This window comes from Phyllobates terribilis, unplaced genomic scaffold, assembly GCF_046119375.1.
Source record: "Phyllobates terribilis strain yellow unplaced genomic scaffold, ASM4611937v1 Scaffold_5__5_contigs__length_657084704, whole genome shotgun sequence".
NCBI classification, from domain to species: domain Eukaryota; kingdom Metazoa; phylum Chordata; class Amphibia; order Anura; family Dendrobatidae; genus Phyllobates; species Phyllobates terribilis.
In genome coordinates, this window is record NW_027362765.1 from 293,451,450 (window position 1) to 293,473,511 (window position 22,062).

A 22,062-nucleotide genomic window follows, 5' to 3' on the forward strand; every position below is an offset into this window, starting at 1 on the left:
TTTCAGTCCTTACAAAGTAATTTTCCACCTAATGAAGCCCCTAGATTCCCCCTTCATTGTCCCTATAAAGTACGATGCCAACAAAAGTGCCCCCAAAACACAATTTGGTACTCCCACAGTGAATTCCTCCACAGTATTCTCCACATGCACAGTATGATGACCCAATGGTACCCCCCTGGAAATATATTTTGACCTCAACACAGCTTTGACCCCAACACAGCTCTCCACACAATCTGATGGCCTCAACACAACCCTCCAAACAGTATAATGGCCCATCACATAATATAATGGCCCCCACATATCCCTCAATATAGTATAAAGGCCCCACACATAGCCCTGCAAACAATATAATGATCCCCACATAGCCCTTAAAATATTATAATGGCCCCCACATAGCCCTCAATATAGAATAAAGGCCCCCACATAGCCCTGTAAACAGTATAATGACCCCCTCATTGCCCTTAAAATATTATAATGGCCCCCACATATCCCTAAAAATAATATAAAGGCCCCCATTTTGTATAATTGGACCGACATAGCGTTCCATGTAGTACAACAGATCCCACAATGTACTCATTGATTAAAAAAAAATACTCTCATCATTCCTCTGCTGCTCCGGGCTCAGTAGTGAGCGTTCTGAGGCTCTGCACAGCTCAGCACAACGGTCGCGATGTAATGGTTTGCCGCTATTGGTGTTACACCACTGGAGGCAGTACTAATCTGGTCGGGCATCTCTTGCTCCAGATTATATTCGTCAGAGGAATAACTGAGAATTTATGCAATCCATAAAAAATACAAACGTTTTGGTCACAATGGCGCTATTCCCTGGTGGCAGATGTTGCAGCTACACCGGCGCTTATAAAGCTTCTCCTGTTCTTTCTTTATCTCTGCTATCCATCTGATGAAGGTCTGGAATTGTGGACTGAAACATCTTTATTATTTTGGATTGCATAAGAATTAAAAGTTTGCATCTACTACGGAGTACATTTTTCTGATGTGTACAGTGTGAAACTTTACTTGAGCAGCTATTTACAAAAACAGTAATGCAGTATAGCTAACAAATGTCATCCTGCACACTAATCCTGTCTTGGATCTTCTAATATTGTCTACCTGGACATGATTGACAACCTGCATAACGGTTCTACCATAGTGAGTATTCTATGAAAGCTTTCAGTTGTCCAGGGAGGCGTGATTAGAAGATCAGGACCTGGTCTCCGGTTAGAGATGTTGCTCCAGACTAGTACTGTCTCATTAACATATGCAACACTGCAGAATAAAACTTAATTCTTCAACCGCTGCAGCATTAAGGGGTTGTTTGTCCTCAGGCTACAAGTCTGCATACACACTATATGGCTGCAGACTTGTGAATCCTCACATACACGCACAACATGCTATGAGGATTCTCCGGTGCTAGCAGGAAGTGGTCATGTGACTACAAGTATACGATTTGCATACTTCTGGCCACATTCTGACTAGACTGTATCCGGCCGCGATCAATACACTTACATTGAGCGAGACCATGCCCATCTGGTCGGCACGTGACCAATGTATGCAAATCACATACTTGTAGTCACACGACTGCCGCTGGGGAATCTTCACAGTGCACAGTCTGTGCACTGGGAGGATTCACAAGTCTGCAGTAACACATGGTGACTGCAGACTTGTAGCTTAAGACTGGATAACCCCTTTAATTCCAGAGTGCTGTACATGTGAATAAGGTTGACACACATATATGAAATACAGCAATAGCTAGATGTACCTGTGCTCATTATCCCCACCCCTCGTAGATAGCTGGATGCACATTTTACACAATAGCCACCTGTCATAAAAATATTCAAAATATTCTTTCCCCCCTGAAGCCCCTCTCACTTCTCCCTTATCCACTATTTGTCAAAGGACCAAGAGCTGACACTTGGACCATCTGCTCCTATGCAAATTAACACCCACAGCCAAAGTGGCTTGGACGGATGCTGGCACAAAGAAAGGTGCTACAACCCCAATTAGCATTAGCAGAGTGTGTTTTCCTCTGACACAGACCTGCGACAATTTACATCTAGCTGAAGAGGATGCAGCTCATTAACTAAGACAATTCCCTGGCTGCAAACTGCAGGATTTCCAGCACCAAAATGAAATATGGAATAACTAAAGTTCCATACGTCCGATAATGATGGGACCTATATTTTTAGTGACAGGGTCAGCTGAGGAACAATATGGATATTTTCCCATTGCTGCACACCCCTCCAGGGAGCTGTGGTGCAAGTGTAATAAAATAACGGACCACAGCCATGTCATGTGTGGTCTCTAAAGGAAGGTAAATTCATAAAGGAAAAAATTGTATCACTTTTGGGCTTCTGCAATCAACCAACAATGAGTTATCTCAAAAGCCAGATATTCTAATAAAATTATGAAGGCTAGAGCCCAACCCACATGATGTCATCCCAGGGAGTGTGTGGGCAGGTCTTCCCTTAGGCATAAAAGAATCTACGGAGGATGGATCAGTACTCATTGCTGGGAGTATATGTATCATAAGCAAGGGGTGACATTCACTGAACGGGCAGAGGAGAGCTCCCCTCCAGCTATATTGAATCGTCTCTGCGATCGTATAGTAAGTTTCTTCTTTAATCCTTATTATTTTATGTAACTGCAAATTCAGTATTGTATTGTCCCATTTGTAAAATCCTTGTATATTTTTCATAACACTGCCTCCCTTTTGGATTAAATATAAAATGTAATAGTTCTGTTTTTTTTGTCCTGTAATCGTTCCCTCCCCCGAAGCCATATACACTACCAGAAAGCAGGCGTCCGATCAGGCCTGTAATATATTTAAAAAAAAAACACAGCAAAAAAGGGCAGCAGTCTTTACCTGCCCAGATATTCAAAACCAAATGTACTACCAGGGTGTAGCAAACCTACATAAAGATGGCGGCTACACAGGTGCAAAATACTGATGAGACAACCACTCACAACCTACTGGATACTGTGCACTACCCTAGTGTGAACAGCACCCTATAAGAGCCTTTTTGTGTGCAATTCAAATACTAAGCAGTCACCCCCTCCATGAAATGGTAGGTTGTGAGTGGTTGTCTCATTGGTATTTTGCACCTGTGTAGCCACCATCTTTATGTGGGTTTGCTGCACCCTGGTAGTGCATTTGGTTTTGAAGATCTGGGCAAGTAAACATTGCTGCCCTTTTTTGCTGTATTTTTTCTTAAATTTTTGGGGTAATTTTAATTCTTCTTAGTGCGGCTTTGCTTTTTGTGTTCTGTAATATATTTCAAATTTGGTCAGTGGTGGCAGTGAATAATATTAATTGGGCTATTGTGAAGCTGGCAGTAACCGTACGGGGCTTATACACATATTCCATGAGTTGGAATCTGGAGGTGTGACGCCATGCACTTTCTGCTCGCTTGCCGATAGCTTCATAGTGAGTAGTCGGAATTGTGTACTCGCGAATGCCTGACGAAATCCTGACAGAGTGATGGCAATGGTGAGATATTGTGTGATCCCCCTCGGTGTCATCGCTGATGTCCCTGACACCACATTGCCCTTATAAATAGCTGGATGCAAATTAACATCCTCCCACCCGCAGCTAGGATGCACTTATCCCCCTCCTCCCTTGTAATGTGCAAAATGTGCATCAAAACATGTCCAGGGGGAGGGGAGATAATTAGCTGGATGCACTTTTTGCACATTATAAGGGAGGAGGGGCAATAATGTGCATGTCCCCCATAATAATTGAATGCATTTTATTGTGCATCCAGCTAAGGGGGACGTGGGCAATGTTCAAAAAGTGCATCCAGCTATTTATCCCTTCTCCCCCTCTAAATAGCTGGATGCATTTTTTGCACATTGCCACCTCCCCCTTTAGCTGGATGCACAATAAAATGCATTTAATTATTAATGAGGGACATGCACATTTTCCCCTTTAGCCATTTTTAAATAGCTGGAGGCTAGATCTACTTAAAAGTAGGAAGCTGGCATGAGGACACATCAAAATGAAGTTGATCATCTTATATTATTATTATTATTATTATCACCGCCGGGCCCGGCTCACTGTCTCCAGAGGCAGCGCTCTCCCCTACCTCTCCGCTCCAAGATTTCAAAGCAGAGCGAGCACAATGGCTGCCTTCGTTCCGATGTAAAGCTCCTCTCTGGCTGGATATCTATATCAGCGTGTTAATGTAAATTCAACCAGAGAGTGGAGCCAGTGGCAGAGCAGAAAGTACATGGCTGTACTGTATGCACAGCATCACTGACATTTAATTAAAGGCACGTACACAGGACAGCCACTGGATGGGCCCCATAGCAAGTGCTTGGCCTGCTGCCATTGGCGGTACGCCACTGGTTATCACTCTCACATTGTCTCATACTGGTCACTGGAAGTTCAACATGGCACCTCATGGCAAAGAAGGATCTCTGAGGATCTGAAAAAAAGAATTGTTGCTCTACGTAAAGATGGCCTAACCTATAAGATGATTGTCAACACCCTGAAATCGAACTGCAGCACTCTGGCCAAGACCATACAGCGATTTAACAAGACAAGTTCCAATCAGAACAGGCCTCGTCATGGTCGAACAAAGAAGTTGAGTGCTCAGCGTCATATTCAGAAGTTGTCTTTTCAAAATAAACAAATGAGTGCTGCCAGCATTGCTGCAGAGGTTACAGGAGTGGGGAGTCAGCCTGTCTTTGCTCAGACCATACGCGGCACACTGCATCAAATTGGTCTGCATGGCTGTCATCCCAGTAGGAAGTCTCTTCTAAAGTTGATGCTGTCACGCAAGGTGTGGGAAATACTTAGTGCAACACAAAGAGAAGAAGGAAAAGGAGCCCAGACTCTAGGGAAAGGGGAGAGTGGAGACCTCCTAGGCTGATCTAATATCACTCTGTCTCCACTAACATCCCTATATTGGTTCTTCACCAATCGCTGAACGCAAACCTCGCTCTGTCTTTCCCTGGCGTTTTGCTCTGGCTAGGGAAGGGAGGGGGATGAGCGCTAGTCAATCCCCACTGACAACTACAGACAACAAGAGGGAACAAACAAGGAAAGATAGCTAAGCTTTTAGGCGACTTCAGAGAGATGAACACCCATCCTCATAGCTCCAGAGAGGAGGAAGAGAGGAAGAAATAATGCACTTGCTCCGAGCCTTCACAGGGGGTAATGTGAGTATCGCCGGCACCTCCCTCTAGCAGACAGCAGGTATTTATACACCCAGACCAGGGTGTTAATCAGCAAGAGGAAGGTAGCCACTGGGTCCTAGAGAGACAGCCTCTAAGAAGGTGTCTGCAATGCCAAACGGAGAGACTTTTGACACACCCGTGACAGATGCACAAGAAATCCCGCAAACAGTTTGCTGAAGACAAGCAGATTAAGGACATGGATTACTGGAACCATGTCCTGTGGTCTGATGAGACCAAAATAAACTTCTTTGGTTGAGATGCTGTCAAGCGTGTGTGGCGGCAACCAGGTGAGGAGTACAAAGACATGTGTGTATTGTCTACAGTCAAGCATGGTGGTGGGAGTGTCATAGTTTGGGGCTGCATGAGTGCTGCTGGCTGTGGGGAGCTACAATTCGTAGAGGGAACCATGAATGCCAACATGTACTGTGACTTACTGAAGCAGAGCATGATCCCCTCCCTTCGGAAACTGTGCCACAGGGCAGTATTCCAACATGATAACAACCCCAAACGACCACTGCCTTGCTACAAAAATCTAACGGTAAAGGTGCTGGACTGGCAAGGCATCTCTCCAGACATACACCCTATTGAGCATCTGTGGGGAAAAAATGGAAACTGGTGGAGCACAAGGTCTCCAACATCCACCAGCTTCATGATGTTGTCACGGAGGAGTGGAAGAGGATTCCAGTGGCAACCTGTGAAGCTCTAGTGAACTCCATGCCCAAGAGAGTTAAGGCAGTGCTTGAAAATAATGGTGGCACCACAAAATTTTCACACTTTGGGCACAGTTTGGCTATTTTCACTTAGGGGTGTACTCACTTTTGTTGCCAGCGGTTTAGACATTTGTAGCACCCTGAGGATTCGGCTGCTACAGGGGTATTGCACCTCAACCCAGAGGTGTGATATTCCACTCCCGGGTAAGGATGGAGTGTGGAACTGAGCTCGGTAGGCTGCATGCACTACATACATCCCATTTCCGGGGAACAGACCGACGGTACTCCCACTTAGAAATGTGCAGGTACGACCGAGTCTGTTCCTGGCTGGAGTGGGAGGGGGGTGGTACATCCCAAGTAGTGTAGGGGCAGATAGGGGGAGCAGCCTGGGTAAAGATAGGAGCTCATTGGGTGCTGGTCACCTGAGCTCACACATAGAGGGTGTATATAAGGTGGGCACCATCAAAGAACAGGGTCAGTCAGCCACAGTCAGTCTTTGCAGAGGAGTCAGTCTGTCAGCCTTTTGTCAGAGCAGAGCAGAGGAAGAGGAGCAGAGCAGCCCCAGAGAGAGAAAGAGTGGAGCAGAGAAGGAAAGACCCAGAGGAGACAAAGAGAGGACTCTGAGAACCCAAATTCAATCCCCGGGTGAAGAGTCGGCAATAGGGTACCGGATCCCAAACTGGTGGGGGCAAAAGCACACCTCAGCCAGAGACCGGAGGCCGTGGGCAGGATCTGCCACGGCCACCCACCACATCCACCCCGAAGGCATACCACGTGGAGGGTCAGGGAACCCAAGGCCAAGGGTGTCCCAACAGAAGGCCCGAGGGAGCTGGACCTAGGTGGATCACTAGTGGGGACGGCCAGAGGAAAGGACAGAAGGAGAGCTCAGGGTCACGCTCCGGACTTGTTTGGGGGTTTGCTGAATCCAGGACCTGGTGGACGCAGCACGGCTCGGGTGGTCACTTGAAGCTGGAGTGACCGGAACATCAGCAGTGAGTAAATACCCTAAACTGCACAACCCGACTCTGTCTTCATTTTACATCTACGCTGCACCACCACAACCCCCATCCTCTGCACCTGACCCCCTGAGGCTATACCCCACCCGTTGGGGGTTATACCATCACAAGCTGCACCTACACCATCAGCCTCAGCGGACCCTGCTGCAGCGGCGGCCATAGTGACCGCAATACAACGGGTGGCGTAGTCGACATTAAGAACTTAATAACATCTGTAGGACTGCCACATACAACTGAGTTTGACACCCTGGGCACGGACCGGGTCACAGCCACTCGGAAGACTACAACTCCCATCTGATCCGGCTCCGGATATTCCCCCTAAAGAATATGGCCCAGGGGGCGCGTCAACTTTGGCGTAGTCGGCAGGATTACGAGCCCGCAACACCCGGGTACTGCGTGCCTGAAGAAAAGTGCAAGTTTACCTCAAAAAGAAGTCTCCTGCCGGTTCCGGAGGGTCCCCGCCATCGGACTCCATCACAGGTCGATTCCCGCCGGTTGTCCGCCATTAACAGCGTTTTCCCGCCATCTGCAGAGTTTCCCGCCACTGGGAAGCGATTCCCGCCATTTCCAAAGGTTTCCCGCCTTGGAAGAGCGGACGCCATTATGGGCGTGCCAGAGGGTGGCGAGAGGCCACCTCCCATCGTGGGCCAGGACCGAAAATGGCGCCAAAAGTGGAAACCGCCCCCACCAACAGAGACTGTGATGCTAGAGGTGTCTGTCAGCGTGAAAGAACAGCCCCTGGAGCTGACAGTCACCAAGTGGCCCCGGGACCGCCCTCGAAGTGGGAGGAGACGAAAGAAGAGAAAAAAGATGGGTGTCGCTTGGAGCAGTCTAGAGCGAGCGCACCCGGAGGCAAGAAGCCTGGAGAAGAGTATCGGAGGAGCTTACCCGGAGATGGCGAGAAAGCAGAGCAACACCGGCCCGTTGGCCAGGAGCCTGCTAGAAACAGAGGAGGGAGAGCAGAGCAGCACCGGCCCGCTGGCCAGGAGCCTGCTGGAGACAACAGTAGGAGAGCAGAGCAGCACCGACCCGTTGGTCAGGAGCCTGCTGGAAATAACGACCCCACTAGGCCTAGTGGAGGTCCTAGCACAGCTCCCCCGAGACCGGGAGTGTGCGCAGACCGCTCTGGAGGGCCTCGCAAGGAGGATGGCCCGGGTGCAGCGAGAGACGTTGGCGGAGTGGAGCCGTGAGATGGCCCAGCAGACCGAGACCTGTCAGCGGAGCACGCCACCCGAGACGAGGAAACAGACCGCCTCTGAGGATGGCGCGGGAGGATTGAAGGCCGGAGACGGCGCCGAAAAGGGAGCCGAACGAGTGGAGGCAGGTAAAGGGGACGTCTATACCCCAAACCGGGAAACCGCGTACCTGCCCCAGCTCCCCGTCGCAGAGCCCGAAGTCTATCCTGCCGTGCCCGTCGCTGCAACGTCACCGCCGCAGACTAGGCCTCAAACGGGATCCGCGACCCCTGTGACGTCACACGCCTCGACCCCGAGCGTGACCAAGCAGGAAGTACCACCAGCCTGGTCGCAAGGCCTAGTACCCCCGGGCGCCGCAATACCAACAGCGCCCCCTACCTCCGCGGAGCCCCCGGCCTGGTCGCAGGGCCAAGTAGCCCAGGGCGCCGCCGTCCTTACGGTGCCCTTTACCTTCCAGATACCCCAGGCCTGGCCGCAAGGCCCGGGCAACCCGGGCGCTAACACCACCGCGCCCATAAGACCAAGAGTGCCGCATCTGGGAGAGGACCTGTACGCCCAGCATACGTGCCCGGATGGGCAGCCATTTATATGGCCACCGGAGTTCCACCATCCCCGACTCCGGAGAGAGAGACCCCTGGATGAACCCCTGATCCCGGCTCCAAAGCCCGTAAAGAGGATCTCGCCCCCGCTAGCAGAAGCGCAGTTTGAGTGGGACCCCACCGGAGAAGATCTCATGGGGTTCACTCAGGAGACTCGGGCAGCTGCAGCGGAGCGTGCTGAGTGCTGCCGCCAACAGCTCGAGGACTTTGAGAGGGAGCGGAGAGAGAGGCGGGTCCGGGAACAGCAAGCTCAAATAAGGAGCGCGGAGCAGAAGAGCCGGGCCAGGAGAGACCCCCGTGCAGCGCATAGTCCCCGCACCACCGGGACTGTGATAAAGTTTAACATGCAGCATGGGTGGGGCTTCATCCGAGACCACCGCACCCTAGGCGACGTCTTCGTGACCAGGAGAGACGTTGAGTCCCACCTACCGGAGGGACACAGAGGTCGTGACCTTTACATCGGGGACGAGGTCACCTTCACCCGGCACAAGTGTGCCAAAGGACCCTACGCCCTCCATGTGCATCGTCTGACGGAGGAAGAGCTGCGGTGTGAGGAGGAAGAACAAGAGGACCCGGACGGGTCTGAAACTAGAGTTAGAGGTAACCATAAAGAAAGAGCAGGAGGACGTCGTCGTTAAGTACAGCGGAGCCGAAGCTGTATATAGTTGCCCGTCGGGGCACAGTGAACTGTTACAGTTGCTAATGTAGTCCCCGTTGGGACCAGAGAATTGAACTGTTTACCCGTTTAACCCCTAAATCCCACTGACCGAGGACTGAGAGCGGTCATTCCTCCCTAATACCTGGCCGAGGACTGAGAGCGGCCATATCCTTGTAAATAGTTGCGCGTCCTAAAGCGCCCCTACTGGTTTTATGGGAAAGCCACGAGTTCCAAAGAAAGTGACTACGAGAAAGTTTTATATGAAAAGTTTTATTAATATATATATATATGATGTTTTATATGTTTATGCAAAAATTTGTATGTTTTTGGTGTTTTGTTCTTACAGCCCGAGGACGTGCTGTGATTTACCAGGGGGGAATGTAGCACCCTGAGGATTCGGCTGCTACAGGGGTATTGCACCTCAACCCAGAGGTGTGATATTCCACTCCCGGGTAAGGATGGAGTGTGGAACTGAGCTCGGTAGGCTGCATGCACTACATACATCCCATTTCCGGGGAACAGACCGACGGTACTCCCACTTAGAAATGTGCAGGTACGACCGAGTCTGTTCCTGGCTGGAGTGGGAGGGGGGTGGTACATCCCAAGTAGTGTAGGGGCAGATAGGGGGAGCAGCCTGGGTAAAGATAGGAGCTCATTGGGTGCTGGTCACCTGAGCTCACACATAGAGGGTGTATATAAGGTGGGCACCATCAAAGAACAGGGTCAGTCAGCCACAGTCAGTCTTTGCAGAGGAGTCAGTCTGTCAGCCTTTTGTCAGAGCAGAGCAGAGGAAGAGGAGCAGAGCAGCCCCAGAGAGAGAAAGAGTGGAGCAGAGAAGGAAAGACCCAGAGGAGACAAAGAGAGGACTCTGAGAACCCAAATTCAATCCCCGGGTGAAGAGTCGGCAATAGGGTACCGGATCCCAAACTGGTGGGGGCAAAAGCACACCTCAGCCAGAGACCGGAGGCCGTGGGCAGGATCTGCCACGGCCACCCACCACATCCACCCCGAAGGCATACCACGTGGAGGGTCAGGGAACCCAAGGCCAAGGGTGTCCCAACAGAAGGCCCGAGGGAGCTGGACCTAGGTGGATCACTAGTGGGGACGGCCAGAGGAAAGGACAGAAGGAGAGCTCAGGGTCACGCTCCGGACTTGTTTGGGGGTTTGCTGAATCCAGGACCTGGTGGACGCAGCACGGCTCGGGTGGTCACTTGAAACTGGAGTGACCGGAACATCAGCAGTGAGTAAATACCCTAAACTGCACAACCCGACTCTGTCTTCATTTTACATCTACGCTGCACCACCACAACCCCCATCCTCTGCACCTGACCCCCTGAGGCTATACCCCACCCGTTGGGGGTTATACCATCACAAGCTGCACCTACACCATCAGCCTCAGCGGACCCTGCTGCAGCGGCGGCCATAGTGACCGCAATACAACGGGTGGCGTAGTCGACATTAAGAACTTAATAACATCTGTAGGACTGCCACATACAACTGAGTTTGACACCCTGGGCACGGACCGGGTCACAGCTACTCGGAAGACTACAACTCCCATCTGATCCGGCTCCGGATATTCCCCCTAAAGAATATGGCCCAGGGGGCGCGTCACATTAATGGCTGTGTGTTGAGTTATTTAGAGGGCGCCCTCCAAATTTACACTGTTATACAAGCTGTACACTAACTACTGTACTGTGCTGTATCAAAGTGTCATATCTTCCGTGTTGTCCCATGAAAAGATATAATAAAATAATTACAAAAATGTGAGGGAGTGTACTTACTTTTGTGAGATACTGTATATAAAAGTTCAAATTACCCCCATTTTCTCCCATTAAAAATTAAGAAATGAACAAAAATGACAAATACAGATATATGAGATCGCTGCGTTCGCAAAAGTCCAATCTATCAAAATATAAAATAAAGTAATTTGACTGGAAAACGGTATAACCAGAAAAAAAATCAAAACCCCAGAATTGGGGTTTCTCTGCCACCATAACATTGTAATAAAATGTAATTAGAAGCTATCAAAACATCATATTTGCCCCAAAATGGTATAAATGAAAACAAAAGCGCAAAAACTAAAAATTTCCCTGTCCTTAAGGGGTTAAAGTCCTCGTACACATTGGATATCTGTGGTCCTAAGATTAATCGGCCAACAGATATCAGAGCGTTATCATCTGTGGTGTTATACTTTTTTTAGAGGAGGAGGGGAATGGTTATGTATCTAATCGCCATCATGGGTGATATGTCCCACAGCCATGTATCTAATCCCCATCATGCGTGAAACGCCGCACAGCCATGTATCTAATCCCCTTAATGTGTGATACGTCCCAGAGCTGTGTATCTAATCCCCATCATGCATGATATCCCTGTTCTCTCTTGGGCTGTTTCTCAGTTAGGCCTAATTGAGACATACTTGTATACCGGTTCAAGTACTGCCCACAATGCAAGTGCTGGCTGCGAGTCTCCTGACTCAAACTGACAGCCTTGTAGGCAGAGGTGAATCTAGGTTTTCTGGCACCCGGGGCAAGAATTCAATTCCCACCTTCCCACCAAACACATATGCGATTTGCACACTTAGTCATGTGCTGACTAGCTGCTGTCTCTAATTCTCTCAATGTTCAGTGAAAAACTGAAAGAAGAAGGAAGAAAAGCTCGTTGTCACGTGATCGTAAGCATGAAAATCGCATATGAGTGAAGTGGCCATGTGATGAACTGCTGGAACCAGCAAGCAGAGCTGAATCCTGACTGTGAGGATATTACATGCTGTTTTGATTGGCATGTTAGACGGCTTAATTTTATAATTAAAGGGCTTGTCCAAGTTTGACAATGAGTGATTCCACGCATGTCTAGTCGGCACTGCGTGTATGCAAATTGCCATCACCAGAGAATAATGACAGCATGCAGAGCGCACTCTGAGAATTCAGAAGTCTGCTGACACAAACTTGGACAACCCCTTTAATGCTCCTAGCATAAAAAACACACTGTCATCCCATGCTACCCCTCCCACACTACTTAGTCTCTATTCTGTGCCCACTCACACTTTTCTCTCCCCATACTGTTTCCTCACATTATTCCCCACAATAGTCTCCTCACACATTTACCCCTCCCTCCTCTCACATCCCCCCAGCTATACATACTGTCTCCTCATATATTTACCCCCTCACTCTCCATACTGCCTCCTCACACATTTCCCCCAATTCCCCATACTGTGTCCGCATCCATCCTATCATCCTTGCTCCCCATACTGTGTCCGCATACATTCTTCCCCTCGATCCTCATACTGTGTTCACATACATTTCCCCATTCACCATACTGTGTCTGCACCCATCCCTCACTCATCATACTGTGTCTGCACCCATCTCCCCATTCTGTGTCCACACACATTCTTCCCCTCGCTCCCCATACTGTGTCCACATACATTCCCCCCCACTACTCATACTGTTTGCACCCATCCCCCCACTCTCCATACTGTGTTTGCACCCTTCCCCCCACTCACCATACTGTGTCTGCACCCATCCCCCCACTCAATATACTGTGTCTACACCTGCCTTGCTCTGCATACTGTGTCCTCATATATTCCCCACTCGCTTCTCATGCTGTGTTCGCACCCATCCTCCCCATTGTTTGTCCGTACTAATCCCCCCACTCACCCTTCTGTGTCTGCACCCATCCCCCTCATACATTCCCCCCTCACTCCTCATACTGTGTCTGCACCCACCCCCCACTCATAATACTGTGTCCACACCCACTCACCATCCTGTCCCACTCACTATACTGTGTCCGGACCCACCCCCCACTCACCATACTGTGTCCACACCTACCCCCCAGTCACCATCCTGTCCCACTCACTATACTGTGTCCGGACCCACCCCCCACTCACCATACTGTGTCTACACCCGCCCCCCCACTCATCATACTGTGTCTGCACCCACCCCCCCACTCACCATACAGTGTTTGCACCCATCACCCATACTGTTTCCTCATACATGCCCCCATCTACTCCTTGCTTCTCATACAATGCCTTCAAATTTGTCCCACTCCCCATATTGGTCAACATCTGTCCCTTCCTTGCTCCCCAAATTTGTGTCCTTAAATCTCCCCCACCCCTCCCCCCACACACTAAATCTCACCCACCCCTCTTCCCACTTTAAATCTCTCTCCACTCCCATACTAAATCTCCCCCATCCCCAAGCTAAATCTACCCCCACCCATACTAAATCCCCCCCCCACCTCCACGCTAAATCTACCCCCGCACCCATACTAAATCATCCCCACACCCACACTAAATCTCCCCCCACACTAAATCTTTGATGTCTTCAGTTCCACAGGAGCACTTACCACCAATGCAGGGCCGGTGAGTGACGTCATCAGCGTGATCACATGATCTCCCCCAACCATCAGTCGGCTGGCAGTGCCATACGCATGTGATAACAGCCGCCCACCTAATAACACATAATAGACAAATAAACCAGACAATGGCATAAAAAAAGGCCACAGCTTTTATTTAACCAAGAAAAACAATAAATTTAAAAATAATAAATATTCAATCATTTAATAAAATAAATACATAAATAGTATCATTCTATTTTAAAAATCATGTCCACCCAATGTTAGCTTTAGAAAAGGGAGTATCCAGCACCAATTCCAGGGAAGTGAGTTTAAAAATTGAAGTTTATTATTAGCATGATTAAAAAATATCATCTTAAAAATAACGCTGTTCAGTGGCATGCACATCTGACGCATTTCGAACTGTGTTCTTATTCATAGTGTGACATAGTATGGCACTAGATGTTGGTTAAATAGTATGGAACATAGGATATAACGTAGGGAGTCACTAGTACTTCATGAATATGTATGAGCGTGAGAAAGAGTATTTCCCAATAGATATGCATCAAATCATTCTTTATATTCATACTGTAGCGCCCCGAAGGTTCGGTTCCTACGGAGGTATTGCATCTCACCCAGAGGTGTGATATCTCACTTCCAGGTAAGGATGGAGTGTGGCTCAGGACCCTAACACCCACATGCACTACACCACATTTCCGGGGGACAGGGCGACAATGCTCCCAAGAGTGAGCACAACAGTCCCTGTCCCTGGCTGGAGTGGGGGGAGGGAACACCTAGAAAGGGGGAACCCGGTAGTGTGTGGGTGGGGAGAGTAGATCCCGGGTGCACTGTATAGAGGAGTATATATGGTGGGCACCATCTTAAAGGCAGGAGAGAAAGTAGTAGCAAGTGAGAGGGAGCAGAGGCTCTGCATGGGCTCTGCTCCGCAGGCAGGCCAAGTCTTAAGGCCTGAGCCTGGAGGGAGGAAGCAGAAGGAGAAGGAGGGAAGGAAGAAGAATGGAGGAAGCTCTAAGAGAAGACTGAAGGGACCCCAGGGGTGCGGACCGGCCGGCCGCCACCGCACGCCCGCCGCTACCAGAGTAGGGGGGTCAGGCCAAGAAAAGGGAACCGGATCCGTCATCTAGTGGAGGAGAGCAACTACCCTCAGCTAGTAACCGGAGGCCGTGGCATTGTACATGCACGGCCCCTCACTACACCCGTTAGGAAGGCACCACATAGGACCCAGGGAAACGGAACATATGTTTGCCCACCAAGGCCCGAGGCAGCTGGACAGAAACGTGGGCAGCCATAATCTGCAGAAGTGGCTTGGAGTGTAAAACTGTGAGTAAAGACCTTGGACTGCATCACTGGACTCTGAGTCATTACTGTTGCTCCCGCGCACCATCACCCCCACCATCTGCACTCACTGCCCTGAGGCTATACTCCTCCCGTGGGGAGTTATACTACCCCCTGCTGCACATACAACATCAGCCTCAGCGGTCTGCCCGCAGCGGCGGTTCTCAGTGACCGCAATCCATGGGTGGCGTAGTCGGACATTTTAATATCATAAAAACCACATAAATAGGCTGCCACTGGTTTGACCACACTGAGCCACGGGACCGGGTTGCCGCCACGGAGACTACAACCCCCAGTATTACACAGAGACCCGGCTCCGGGTATTTCCCCTACACACACGGCCCAGGGGGCGCGTTAACTTTGGCGTAGTCGGCAGGATTACGTGCCCGCTCCCACCGGGTACTGCGTGTCTAAAGACTGTTTCACTGTATTAAATGTGGCGCCTGCCCCAGCAGAACGGACGCCATTATGTGCACGCAAAAAGACAACGAGAAGTTACCTCCCATCGTGGGCCGGGTCCCAGAATGGCGCCAAAAGCGGAGCCCGCCCCAAGCAGCAATGATCACGTATGTGGATGTGTCCATCAACGTGGGGGGGCTGCCCCTGAGAGTGATCGTCAGCAGGCTGCCACGGGACGGCCCCCAACGAGGGAGGGGAGGAAAGAAAACTGGAGAACAGGGTGTGGCCTGGATCAGTCCTGGCAGACCGCACCCGGAGGGCAAGGTGGAGGATGTCAGCCCTAGAGCCCCAGCCAGCGACCTGCTGCAGCCGGCAGCACCTTACACCGTGGAGTAGCTCGTGGCAAAGCTGCCCCAGGAGGATTTGGAATTCCTCCGCTCCGGGATGGAGGACCTGGGCCGGAGGATGGAGAAGGCCCAGCGCGACGCCATCGCCGGATGGAAGCGGGAAATGGAGAAGAGGCTGGCGGACTGGCAGCCGACTAAGCTGCCCAGCATCAGCAGTGCCCCAGCCGTCGCGGATCCCGACCAGTGCCAGGAGAAGACGCGTGATGCAGGAGCAGTCGCGGGAGCAAGTTGGAGGAGTCTCCCTGTCCCGGACGCTGCCAGCGTCAGCCTGCTTCCGGGCCCCCTGGTGGAGCCGCCGATACCGGGTGCTACCGACCTGCTCCAGACCCCGCAACAAGCCCGGCAGCTGAGCCCTCCAGCCCTGGGCGCTACCACCACCAGCCCGCGCCCAGGCCCAAAGCTGCGCTCTCTGTCCCCGGGCGTCATCAACAGCGGCCCTCTCCAGGCCCCGCCACAAGGCCTTCTGCACCGCGGCGCAAGGGGCTGGTATGCCCTTAACATCCACAGGGTGGTAGCACAGAGTCACCCTCCGCTCTGCTGCGCTGATGACCCAGACGGGTCAGCCTATTTTGGGCAAGAGCTTCCCCGGAGGAAGCACCCTTACTAAAGCGTAGTAAGAGGGACTGAACTGTACATAGTTACCCGTCGGGGTGAAGAAAGAGTTAAAAAGTTACAATCTGTTGAAAAATCATTACCTGTTTTATTAGTTACCCGTAAGGGTACAAAGACATTGGGGCAGAGGACAGTGATCTCCCTGAAAACTTTCCCATGTAGATAGTTGCATCTGGTAAGGTGCCCTCTTTTGAAGTTGACCACGGAAGAAAAATCTGTCCAGCGTGGCCCCCTTGTGGTCCAAAGTAGTTAGTTGAGCCTTGCCGCCACGCCCAGGGCTAGGAACTTGGGGTTTTGTTGGGACAGATCCCCGCAACGTTTGAAAGTTGCACCTTGTATATTGCACTTTGTTATCCTGTTGATATGGACACCTGGCCTCGGCATGGACTGTGACCTGCTAAAGAGACTTCGTCGCAAGAATGCTGCTGAGAATAGTTTGTGTTTTCTACTTGAAGAGATGTTTTATATACATATATATGCCGAGAGTTATATATTTGAAAGAAAATTTTATATATATTAAAAAGTAAAGTTTAATAATGCTGAAGGTAACCGTTAGGAAAAGTTGTCTCCCATAAAGGGAAAAAGAAAATGTTGAATTGCTTTTATATGGTTGCATTCTAAAAATTAGCATGTTTTGAATTGTCTTTTACTCTGTTCCAGCCCGCGGACGAGCTGTGATTTACCAGGGGGGAATGTAGCGCCCCGAGGGTTCGGTTGCTACAGAGGTATTGCATCTCACCCAGAGGTGTGATATCTCACTTCCAGGTAAGGATGGAGTGTGGCTCAGGACCCTAACACCCACATGCACTACACCACATTTCCGGGGGACAGGGCGACAATGCTCCCAAGAGTGAGCACAACAGTCCCTGTCCCTGGCTGGAGTGGGGGGAGGGAACACCTAGAAAGGGGGAACCCGGTAGTGTGTGGGTGGGGAGAGTAGATCCCGGGTGCACTGTATAGAGGAGTATATATGGTGGGCACCATCTTAGAGGCAGGAGAGAAAGTAGTAGCAAGTGAGAGGGAGCAGAGGCTCTGCTCCGCAGGCAGGCCAAGTCTTAAGGCCTGAGCCTGGAGGGAGGAAACAGAAGGAGAAGGAGGGAAGGAAGAAGAATGGAGGAAGCTCTAAGAGAAGACTGAAGGGACCCCAGGGGTGCGGACCGGCCAGCCGCCACCGCACGCCCGCCGCTACCAGAGTAGGGGGGTCAGGCTTAGAAAAGGGAACCGGATCTCTCATCTAGTGGAGGAGAGCAACTACCCTCAGCTAGTAACCGGAGGCCGTGGCATTGCACATGCACGGCCCCTCACTACACCCGTTAGGAAGGCACCACATAGGACCCAGGGAAACGGAACATACGTTTGCCCACCAAGGCCCGAGGTAGCTGAACAGAAACGTGGTCACTTGTGGGGTACGACAGGCCAGAGAAAGGACACACGAAGGGGGTCCTGAAAAGCACTCCAAAGGTACCTGGGAGTTGGCCGAGCCCCTCACCTGGTGAGCACAGCGCGACGTGGGCAGCCATAATCTGCAGAAGTGGCTTGGAGTATAAAACTGTGAGTAAAGACCTTGGACTGCATCACTGGACTCTGAGTCATTACTGTTGCTCCCGCGCACCATCACCCCCACCATCTGCACTCACTGCCCTGAGGCTATACTCCTCCCGTGGGGAGTTATACTACCCCCTGCTGCGCACACAACATCAGCCTCAGCGGTCTGCCTGCAAAGGCGGTTCTCAGTGACCGCAATCCACGGGTGGTGTAGCCGGACATTTTAATATCATAAAAACCACATAAATAGACTGCCACTGGTTTGACCACCCTGAGCCACGGGACCGGGTCGCCGCCACGGAGACTACAACCCCCAGTATTATACAGAGACCCGGCTCCGGGCATTTCCCCTACACACGGCCCAGGGGGCGCGTCAATACCACTTGACATTCTGCTGTTTAATTTTAAAATCCATGAAGCTTCTTTATATCTCAAACTATGTAACCTATTCCCATTTCTCTTAGGAGGAGGAATTTTCTCAATAGCATTAACCCCGTAAATGGCTGACATCTCCTCTGTGTTGTTTGAGAAAGTGTTGGGAGGCACCAGAAAGACTACGGGTAGCATGGGTGTATCCAGGATCAAAACTAGGGGGGGGCAAGCCATGGTCACAGATACCGAAGAGAAATATATATAGAGTACAATGCAAAGATTTCACTTCTTACATTACATGAGTGATATCTATTGTAAATTCCACAATAGCTCAGAAACCAGCGAATCTCTCCACACAGTATACTGGCCTCAATAAAATGCTCCATACAGGATACTGGTCCCCATATAACGCTCCATACAGGATACTGGCCCCGATATAACGCTCCGTACAGAATACTGGCCCCCATATAGCGCTCCATACAGAATACTGGCTCCCATATAACGCTCCATACAGAATACTGGCCCCCATATAACGCTCCATGCAGGCTGTTCCCCACACATAATGCCTCATGCAGGCTGTTCCCCCCCACATAATGCCCCACGCAGGCTGTTCCCCCCACATAATGCCCCACGCAGGCTGTTCCCCCCACATAATGCCCCATGCAGGCTGTTCCCCCCATATAATGCCCCATGTAGGATGTCACCCCACCTTATGATGCCCCATGCAGGATGTCACACCACCCCTCCCTTATAATGCCCCATGCAGGATGTCACACCCCCCCTCCCTTATAATGCCCCATGCAGGATGTCACACACACCCCTCCCTTATAATGCCCCATGCAGGATGTCACCCCCCCCTTATAATGCCCCATGCAGGATGTCACCCCCCCTTATAATGCCCCATGCAGGATGTCACCCCCCTTATAATGCCCCATGCAGGATGTCACACCCCCCTTATAAAGCCCCATGCAGGATATCACCCCCCCTCCCTTATAATGCCCCATGCAGGATGTCACACCCCCCCTCCCTTATAATGCCCCATGCAGGATGTCACCCCACCCTTTATAATGCCCCATGCAGGATGTCACCCCCCCCTTATAATGCCCCATGCAGGATGTCACACACCCCCACCTCACCCCCCCCCCCTCCCTTATATTGCCACAGGCCTCCATATAATAAAAAAAAAATCAAATACTCACCTCACATCTCACCTGCTGCCGCTGCTCCGGACTCCAGCGTCGCCGGCCTCATCCCGCTCTGCGCTGTGACTGCTCAGGAGAGAGCGTGGTGTAAAGACGTCACCGCGCCCTCTGACCTGAGACGTCACAGTGCAGCAGCCGCGGAGGATGCAGGAGCTGCTGCGGAGGCACGGGGAGAGGTAAGTATTGTGCCGGGTGCCGGGGCCGGGAGCGGGTGCTGACGGTAAGGGGCCCCTCCGCCTGCTCAGAGCCCCGGCACTTGCTCGGGAGCACCGGGCGCTGACGCCGGCCCTGGTGTGCGGCTTGCGTGCCTGCTTCTATGGGGGGTAGAAAAAAGAGAGGGGTTGCTCACTGGTCTATTCGGGTGCTCTGAAGAAAAAAGTAATCTCAATTTTTTCAATTGAGATTACTTTTTTCTTCAGAGCACCCGAATAGACCAGTGAGCGACCCCTCTCTTTTTTCTATTAATCATTTTTGGGATCCCGCTCCTGGAGCATTGCAGCAGGTACGTGTTCACACTATTAGAAGTTTGACAGCCTTTTTTCTGACCATGTGTCCCTCCCATTCAGTCACAGGTGGTTTTAACTAGCTCTACCAGCCCATACATTGTAGGTTAAAAGCCCAAGCAGAGACATATTGTCCATACAGGCTTACAGCCCAAGAGTGGCATATCCAGTGGTAGTGTAGCGTAGTTTCCCATCATACGTAGGTGACCTTGTCGTGGTTGATGGGCACACATAAATTGGCCAAATTATGCGCAAGAAACCTTCATTTTTCAAAGTGACATTAGTCCAGATACAATATTTCTTATATATTCATGTATGGAGTGCCGAAGTTCTTTTTGCAATTGAGATTACTCTTTTCTTCAGAGCACCCGATTAGACCAGTGAGCGACCCCTTTTTTTTTTTCTATTAATCATTTTTGGGATCCCGCTCCTGGAGCATTGCAGCAGGTACGTGTTCACACTATTAGAAGTTTGACAGCCTTTTTTCTGACCATGTGTCCCTCCCATTCAGTCACAGGTGGTTTTAACTAGCTCTACCAGCCCATACATTGTAGGTTAAAAGCCCAAGCAGAGACATATTGTCCATACAGGCTTACAGCCCAAGAGTGGCATATCCAGTGGTAGTGTAGCGTAGTTTCCCATCATACGAAGGTGACCTTGTCGTGGTTGATGGGCACACATAAATTGGCCAAATTATGCGCAAAAAACCTTCATTTTTCAAAGTGACATTAGTCCAGATACAATATTTCTTATATTTTCATGTATGGAGTGCCGAAGTTCTTTTTGCAATTGCTTCTATGGGGGGGGCAGCTGCCCCCCCCCCTGCCCCACGGTGGGTACACCCATGACTGGTAGTGTGATTTTGTGCATCGTACAAGTTTTCAGAAATACGTTTTCGCAATGTTCTTGGGATGCAACCAACATACTGCATTTTGCATTGTTCACAGGTAATAACATATACCACATAAGTGCTGCTACAATTCATACAATTATTAATTTTATATTTCTGTTGTCAGTTGTGGCAATTAATTTTTTAGTGTTGTACATATAAGGACCCAATCCACACTGTTTCTGTCCGCATTTATATGACCCACTAGTGGACAGCTAATTTCTTTTGGCATTGTTTCTACCCATATTTGTATGATCACTGGGTGAAACTAGGTTACCAATTGTAGTGCCTCATTTGGATACAAATTTACAGCCATTTTCCAAGATATCTTTAAGAGTCTTGACTGTATATAAAATGGGAAGATTTCTCTTAGCAATGTTAATAATTTTATAATAATCAGCACTGTAGCTGGTAGCAAATGTCACTGGCTGGTTGTTGTTGGAATAATTAGTTTTTGTTTGAGTCAGATACTCCATTCTAGTCTTTGAATTAGCTTTTTCTTTGGCTTGATTCAAAACCTGATGAAAGTAGCCACGTTTTTGAAATCGTGAATTTATAGTGGAACATTCTGTGTCATAATCATTCTGTAAGGTAAAACAACGCTTTGCCCTGACATATTCATAGTGAGCAAATACACTGCAGTAAATAAATGCTGCATATAAATGCATGCAAATAAATATAGGGTACTTGGTTAACATAATTTTGATAAAAAAAAACATAAAAGTCATCCTACCACATTACGGTGACACTATTTGGATGGTCCTAACCTCTAGTATTAAAACCTTAATATATGTAAAATGACGTAAATATGAATAAGGGCCGAGAAAGACCGAGGCCCCAACTAATGGACACCCAGCAATAAGGGGCTATATAAACATAATTGCAGGCACCATAATGGTTAATGAATGTGCCAGGGACTGCGAGAGTTAATAATAATTGTGTTTTGGGATGATAGTTTTTGAATATGTTAACGGAGGAAGATAATCGGTTATGGGGAAAGAGGAAGGGTCATGAAGGGTTATATAGGATAACGGCGGGAAGAGTCAGACAGTCTGAAAAAGCTGCAGGGCTCAATACTGAGAAAACACCCG